This window comes from Schistocerca nitens, chromosome 1 (genome assembly GCF_023898315.1).
Source record: "Schistocerca nitens isolate TAMUIC-IGC-003100 chromosome 1, iqSchNite1.1, whole genome shotgun sequence".
NCBI lineage: Eukaryota > Metazoa > Arthropoda > Insecta > Orthoptera > Acrididae > Schistocerca > Schistocerca nitens.
Genome location: NC_064614.1, coordinates 149953980 through 149963006, shown reverse-complemented (window position 1 = coordinate 149963006; position 9027 = coordinate 149953980). Strand labels below are relative to the sequence as shown.

At 38.7% G+C, this 9027-nt stretch overlaps 1 protein-coding gene across 3 annotated transcripts in view; it reads right to left on the bottom strand.

The window, feature by feature from the left end:
- Positions 1-1988: 1988 nt before the first annotated feature.
- LOC126243623 (phytanoyl-CoA dioxygenase, peroxisomal-like) overlaps positions 1989-9027 on the bottom strand; it is a 119219-nt gene continuing 112180 nt past the window's right edge. For all 3 annotated transcript variants that reach the window (XM_049948176.1, XM_049948177.1, XM_049948175.1), the window contains exon 10: positions 1989-2375. The gene's annotated coding sequence lies outside the window, so the exon portion shown is untranslated. The remainder of the gene's footprint in view (positions 2376-9027) is intronic.

Sequence of the window (9027 nt, the reverse complement as noted above, 5' to 3'; positions counted from 1 at the left end):
TGCTTAGTCACGCATAGTGCTCGCCATCTGGAAAGATATGGGGGGCACATGCAACTTATTCAGTACTGTGGGCTCAGTAGGCATTACATCAGGCCATAGTGGGTATAAAGGAGACATTAATTGAAAATAATCATAGCACCAATTGACACATTTCAGGACATGGAGCACTCACTGTATCTGATTCACATTCCTTGTTTGTGAAGCACACTGACATTGCCCTTCAAAGCAGGTTGTTAACTGAGCTACTGACATGAAGGCATAGAAATGATTAGAGTTGCAGTTCCCTGAGACAGAACAGCCACTGGAGTGCATTAGTGTTGCCCGTGTTCAGTGTTGTTACCATGCTTTGTAGAATGTGTGATGGAAATGAACAGCATCAAATGCTGAGTGTTGACCGAAGGACACAGAGACGCCACACACTCGTTTGAGACAGCATTATCAGCACCAGATATAATTTGAAAGGAGCCCCACTATCTGTCTCCGTTTGGCTGCCTGGTCAAACTGTACAATCTCCAGATTTGTAGGGCATTCTGACGAGACAGTGGTTCGATGTTCGACTGTGTGGGGAAACGAAGGGAGGCACACTTGCTGTCGAAGTTCCGATAGGCCACATCTGACCACGACGAGGGACATTCATTCACTGTATCATCCAGTGAGCACCTTTTAACCCCTCCGTATTTATGCCTACTGTCTGAGAACAAGTAACTGTCTCCCTGCAACATTCTGTCATCCCGCACCACCGGTCGAAGAATATCGGGCAGGCAGACTAGGGTATTACCGTCCGTGCTTAGAATGCCATTAACACTACAACACAAACGGCTGCATCTGGATTGATGCCCGAATGGGTAGCATGGACTGCTGACCCACAGAGTCGCATTGTGTTTGGTGACGGACTACGGTTATACAGTACCCCGGACAACGGTTGGCAGCGAGTGCAGGGGTGACGTGGGGAGAGGTCTCACCCATTCAACGTTTCGGAAAGTTACAGCGGTGTTACTCCAGTGTCACAGAGTAGGGAGCTACCGGGTACAATTTCACATCACGGCCGGTAGTGCCGAGGGAACACTGACAGCAGAAAAGTATGTCACGGACATCCTGTGTCCTCACTCGTTACCATTCGAGCGACGTTATCGTGGTGCCATTTTTTGACAGGATACTGCTTATCCACACATGGCACGTGTCTGTGAACTGTCTGCATGGTGGCCAACGAGATGCCCAGACCCGTTCACAACAGACAGCGTATGCAACCAGCTCAGGCATCAACTCTGTCTCAGTGGCAGAATACGACGCATCAGTCAAACAGTTGTGGGCCGGCTTGCCTCAGGAGAGGATACAGCAGCATTATGGCATCCTTCCCAACGAAATCAGTGTTGCATCCAGGCCAGAGGAGACACATCATCATTTTGACAAGTGTGCTCACACTAACAAAAAATTTGCAAATTTGACTCAATTTTGTCATCACTGACATAACAACACATATCCTCTCAGCCAGTGCAATTTCATTCATACATAGTTTCATTGTCACAGTACTATATGTTAGCATCAAAATTATTGCAGCTGAAACTTAAATGTTCCCTGTATGCAGACCATATGGATTGCAAATGTATGTCACAATTCACAGAAGGTAGGTCGGTCGATTTGGAGGAGCAAGATCATTGGTGCCATCAGCTTCGGGAAGGAATTCGGTCATGCCCTTTCGAAGGAACCATCCTGGCATTTGCATAAACCGATTCAGTGAAATCACAGAAAACGTAAATCAGGATGGACGGATATGGGTTTGAACCTTCGTCATCCTGGATGCGAGTCCAGTGTGCTAACCACTGCACCACCTCACTCGGTAATTCACAAAAGGATGGTTAACTGACATGATACGAGTTCTACTGTTTCGGTACAAATTGATGCATCGTGTTGCCTGTCAATGAGAAAGAGTTCAAAAAGAAGAACCTCAATGAGAAAGGGATTGTAATAACAATTAAAAACATTTCAAAAAGCTTTCTGTCATAACAGTTTATTGTTAAAAATGCACAAAATATAGTATACCCTCTCTGTCTATTGTTAATTTGTTTACGATTTTGTACGTAGATTACAAACAGCACCCATTAGTTATATCACAGTAAAACCCAACTTAAAGTTGATGCATAAAAATACAAAGATTTCAAGGAATACATAATTCTTTTATCTTAATATAACGTGAATAATAGATATTTACAAGTCCAGCATGTTGCCCTTTCAATACAAAATCACTAGGCATGGAGCATATATATATGCATGATTGAAGAATGTCTTCTTTGGTATCTGGAAAAATACTTAACTTAGGATATCAGGACCAGCAAACAAACAGCATTTTCCCAAAGCCTATGTTTCACACTGTACTGCTGTAAAGAGAAATTATAATCATTATAACCTTCTGCTGAAGTGATTGATTGAAATTTATTTGTTGTTTCATTGTATTTCACCACACAGTTAAGTGCACTTAAGTATACCAATAACAACATGTCAAAACTTTTTCACACCAGTATCATTCTTAGGAACTCTTGTCTACAATAAGAGTGATGATAATGCTGGATGGCGTAGAACAGGAGAAAGATGGATATGTGTGCCTGTAGAGGGGAGGGGGGGTGGGGGGGTGTACAGGCAGGAAAGTTCAGGTCAGGAAAACGGATTATTAGCATGAGGTTGAGGAGGAGAAAAACAATGTAATAGATGAAATAAAACATTGGAAAAATGCAAATAATAATAATAATAACAGTAATGATGTAGTTTATAACTCATGTAATGAAGTATCTAAAAATTTTAACAGCAATGGTTGATTAAAAGAAGGGAAAAGCCAAATATTTGTGGTGCACAACTAAAGAAGATAGTTGAGAAGAATTTTTTACTACAGAGGAAAGACCAAGATGTAGGTTACCCATGATGAGTTTGTAAGTCACATATGAGATGCTACAGCATATCACAGTAAATTACCGGATTTTTTCATGACTAGCTGACAGACAAAAATATAGTAGTATTGAGTAATGATACTCATAATCTAAATTTTGTAAGGGTTTGGCAAAAAGTATTTCAGATATACTTCTAGCCACTTACAACTGAGTCATTGTGTCGTTGTCGTCATCAATTTGACAGAGAGAGTAGAAAAAATGCCTCCAACAGACTTCTCCGTGCTTTAATAACCCACATTGTGCCTACATGTTTCCTAATATCAACCGCCCACTTTCCATTACGCCTTTTCTTATCTCCTTGGTTGAAACAAACAACACTATTGATCCATCTTACCATCCATTCACTAGGTTGCAAGTGCTGTCCACTGTCATTACAGTCAGAACTGCATCTTCCAGTGCAATTTGTCTAGATCCACTTGTTAATTTTCCTATCCCTCTTGGTAATTCTCTACATGCATCTCTCCACTTTTCATAGCTTGCCGGGTGACCTCAGTCTGCATTGGCTTTCACTATGAAAGTCGATACCCCACCACCACAAATCAAAAGTGACAAGTAAACTTACCATTTCAGACACTCTTAAAACTCAGCTTTTAAAACACAATCTAGTTTAGCAAAAGCACTTCAGGCCATTTTTATTCATCTATTTATTCTTTTTCAGCTGATCTTTTCCTCAATCCTGTATACAAAAACTCGTCAATTGGTTCTACATGTTTATTTACAGACCCATTTTCATTACTTTTCCACAGTGAATTTAACTAAATTTTAGTTTTTTATGTTCAGCCATATCATAATGAAACACTGAAACAAATGTAAAGTCAAAATTTTGAGTGTCTTTGCATCGATACTCTTCAGGGTGATTAATGTGCAGCTGACTCACCCTATATGGGACCACTGCAAAGGTGGTCTAGATCTTAGCTTTGCAGTTGATTTAGTGTTTCGTTATGATGTGGCCTAACAAACACAAGAATGTTATTGTAACTGACATTGGAAGCCTATGCTATTACATTAAAAAAATGTTATATCTACATCTACATGATTACTCTGCAATTCACAATTAAATGCCTGGCACAGGTTTCATCAAACCACCTTCTTGCTATTTTTCTACTGTTCCACTCTCTAACAATATGTGGAAAAGTGAACTCTTAAATCTTTCTGTGCAAACTCTGATTTCTCTTATTTTACTATGATGATCATTTCTTCTACACTGGCGGGTGCCAACAAAATATTTTTACACTCTGAAGAGAAAGTTGGTAACTGAAATTTCGTGAGAAGATGCTCTGTGGCACCCTCCCCCCTATGGTCCAAAATGAGCTGCACTTCATTGGATTTTTTCAATGTCCTCCGTCAATCCTATCTGATGCAGATCCCACACTGCACAGCAATAGTCCACAGTAGGGTGTTCAAGCATAATGTAGGCAGTCTCTTTGGCAGACCTGTTGGATCTTCTCTATGTTCTGGCAATACATCATAGTCTTTGGTTTGCTTTACCCGCAACATTGTCTGTGTGATAATTCAAACTTAAGTTATTTGTAACTGTAATCCCTAAGCATTTAGTTGGATTTACAGTCTTTAGATTTGTATGATTTACCATGTAACCAAAATCAAGCAGATTCTTTTTTGTACTCATGTGAATGACTACACACTTTTCATTATTTAGAGTCAATTACCAATTTTCGCACACTTCAGGTATCTTGTCTAAATCATTTTGCAATTTGTTTTGACCATGTGATGATGTTATAAGATGATAAATTACAACATGATGTGCAGGCAATCTAAGAATTCTACTCAGATTGTTTCCTAAATAATTTATGTAGATCAGGAACAGCAGAGGGCCTATAACACTTCCTGGGGGAATGCCAGATATTACCTCTGTTTTACTTGATGACATTCCATGAATTACTATGAAATGTGACCTTTCTGCCAGCAAATAACGAATCCAGGCCCACAACTGAGATGATAGTCCACAGGCACACAATTTGAATAGAAGTCACTTGTGAGGTTCAGTGTCAAAAGCCTTCTGGAAGTCTATAAATATGGAATCAACTTGACATGACATTCCCTGTCAGTAGCACTCATTACTTTGTGATAATAAAGAGCTACTTGTGTTTCACAAGAATGTCATTTTCTTAACCCATGTTGGCTATTTGTCAACAAACTTTCTCTATAAGGTGACCCATAAAGCTCAAGCACATATATGTCCCAAAATCCTGCTGCAAATTGACGTTAGCGACATGTATCTGTAAGTCAGTAGATTACTCCTCTTTCCCTTCATGGGTATTGGTACGACTTCTGCAACTTTCCAGTCTTAAGGTACGGAACTTTCAATGAGTGAACATTTGTATATGATTGCTAAGTATGGAGCTACTATATAAGCATACTATGAAAGAAACCTGACTGGTAAACAATCTGGACCAGATGCCTTGCCATTCTTAGGTGTTTTAAGCTGCTCTGCTACACCGAGTAACTTCTACGTTACTCTTGTTGGCAGTTGTTCTCGATTCAAATTCTGGACTATTTACTTTGCCTCCTTTTGTGAAGGAATTTTGGGAACTGTGTTTAGTAACTTTGCTTTAAGAGACACTGTCAACAATAACACCACCATTGTTTCCACACAGTGAAGGCACTGATTGCGTCTTGGAACTGGTGTAATTCACATATGAAGAACCGAATCTCTCTGGGTTTTCCGCCAGATTTCGGGATGAAGTTTTGTTGTGGAAACTATTAAAACCATCTTGTACTGAGTTCTCGCTGAATTTTGAGCTTCTGTGAAACTTTACCAATCTTGGGGATTATGATTTCTTTTACATCTGGCATGCTTTTTATGTTGCTTCTGCAATAGTGTTCTGACCTGTTTTGTGTACCACGGGGTTAAGTAACATCTCTTTATTAATTTATATGGTATATATCTCTCAACTGCAATTTCTCTGAATTTAAACCACACCTGGTCTATGCTTACATAGACTAGAAGGAGTGAAGATTGTCTCTTAAGAAGGTGTCAAGCAAATTTTATCTTTTTTTTTAAATAGATGCATTTTGCATTTATTTTTTGTGGGTTTGGGGGGTTACAGTACTCAGTTTAGCTGCAAAACATTGTGGTCACTAGTCCCTGTATCTGTCATGATGCTTTTTTTTATTTTTAATCTGAAGAAATACGTTGTCAACAGTCCATTCCAGTCCGAAAATAATGGTATATGCCACACTAGAAGAAAGAATTTTTGAACATCATGGTTGTGGAGAGAAGCAGTGATTAGTATGATTAATCAATAATTCAAGAACAGTCTTAATCGCATTTATTATTATTATTATTATACCGCCAGCCGGATTCAACCCGATGTAGGGGTCATCTTCTGGGCGTTTACACCATTGGTCGACTGCTGGTGGTGTCACTCCTGTCTACATAATGGCAGGAAACCACCAGCAATTGACCAATGGTGTAAACGCCCAGAAGATGACCCCTACATCGGGTTGAATCTGGCTGGTGGTATAATAATAATAATAATAATAATAATAATAATAATAATAATAAATGCCCCCGTGGAGGCCCGGGAAAAGAATAGGCCTCCGGTATGTTCTGCCAGTCGTAAAAGGCGACGAAAAGAACAAACCACTAATAGGGCTAACCCCCCTTTTAGTGTGATTACTTGGTTCAGGACAGAACTAAAGAAGCCTCGGACAAGCGCCGTCATGGTCGGGGACGACGCTTGAACCCTATGCCCGCCCACAATGGTAACGACACTGCTAGCCAACTGGAAAATGATTTAAATCCAAATAGAGGTGTTTTGCAGGATATGCTTCCTGCAACCACCCTAGAAGGAAAACAAAGACAGAGGATGAGATGGTCAGATGAAGTTAATCGACACCTCATGTTCTGTTATTACCAAGCAACAAACCTAGGAACCAACACAACTGGATACAGATCACAAGTACACACAACATTTATTACCAGATACCCAGAATTAAAATTTTTAACAGAACAACGACTAGCTGATCAGATCCGTGTAATAATCAAAAATAACAGGATACCCCAGTCAGAATTAGAAAACATCAAACAACAAGTACAACAAATACTAGAACAAAATAATGTGCAATCAGAAGAAGAAGAAGAAAATACAGTAATGGACTCAAACATCCCAGAGCAAACAAACAAAGAACAACACACATCAATTAAACAATCAGAGGAAAACGACATCTTAAGACAGCCACCAGAACAAGCACAAATAGAACACGAAGTGACACACATGTTAGATATAGAAGAGAAATTTCAGCTGACATATATAGAATACAAAGACACAAATACAGACATTAGACCATTCTTGCATAGACCACCAAATAACCCACAAGTCGAAACAACAATAACAACTATCAACACAATCATACACAACAAAATAAATGAAAATACAACAATGGAAGAGTTACAACTACTGGTTTATGTAGGAGCACTCACTACACTAAATATACACACTAGGCAGAGATCAGAACCAACCAACACACAGAAGAAACCCACAAAACCAGCATGGCAACACAGGCTACAGATCAGAATAGAAAAACTGAGAAAAGACATCGGACAGCTAACACAATTTATAAGAAGTGAAATATCAGACAAAAAACGAAAAAGGTTAGGTAAAATCTCACAACAAGAAGCAATGGAGCAATTAGATGAAAAGAAGCAGAAGTTACAAGCATTGGCCAAACGACTTAGAAGATACAAAAAAAGTGAAAATAGAAGGAAACAAAACCAAACATTCAACACAAACCAAAAGAAATTTTACCAGACAATAGATAACACACACATTAAAATAGACAATCCACCAAACATAACAGACATGGAACACTTCTGGAGCAACATATGGTCAAACCCGGTACAACATAACAGGCATGCACGGTGGATACTAGCAGAAACAGACTCATACAAGATGATACCACAAATGCCTGAAGTGATAATTTTGCAACATGAAGTCACCCGAGCAATTAATTCTACGCACAATTGGAAAGCCCCTGGAAATGATAAAATAGCAAATTTCTGGCTAAAGAAGTTCACCTCAACACATTCACATCTAACTAAATTATTTAACAGTTACATTGCAGACCCATACACATTCCCTGATACACTTACACATGGAATAACCTATCTGAAACCTAAAGATCAAGCAGACACAGCAAACCCAGCTAAATATCGCCCCATAACATGCCTACCAACAATCTACAAAATATTAACTTCAGTCATTACACAGAAATTAATGACACATACAACACAGAACAAAATTATAAATGAAGAACAAAAAGGCTGTTGCAAAGGAGCACGAGGATGTAAAGAGCAACTGATAATAGATGCAGAGGTGACATATCAAGCTAAAACTAAACAAAGGTCACTACACTACGCATACATTGATTACCAAAAAGCTTTTGATAGTGTACCCCACTCATGGTTACTACAGATATTGGAAATATACAAAGTAGATCCTAAATTGATGCAGTTCCTAAACATAGTTATGAAAAACTGGAAAACCACACTTAATATCCAAACAAACTCTAATAATATCACATCACAGCCAATACAGATTAAGCGTGGAATATACCAAGGAGACTCATTAAGTCCTTTCTGGTTCTGCCTTGCTCTGAACCCACTATCCAACATGCTAAACAATACAAATTATGGATACAATATTACTGGAACATACCCACACAAAATCACACATTTGCTATACATGGATGATCTAAAACTACTGGCAGCAACCAATCAACAACTCAACCAATTACTAAAGATAACAGAAGGATTCAGCAATGATATAAGTATGGCTTTTGGAACAGACAAATGTAAGAAAAATAGCATAGTCAAGGGAAAACACACTAAACAAGAAGATTACATATTGGATAACAGCGACTGCATAGAAGCGATGGAAAAAACGGATGCCTATAAATATCTAGGATACAGGCAAAAAATAGGAATAGATAATACAAATATTAAAGAAGAACTAAAAGAAAAATATAGACAAAGACTAACAAAAATACTGAAAACAGAACTGACAGCAAGAAACAAGACAAAAGCTATAAATACTTATGCCATACCAATATTGACCTACTCATTTGG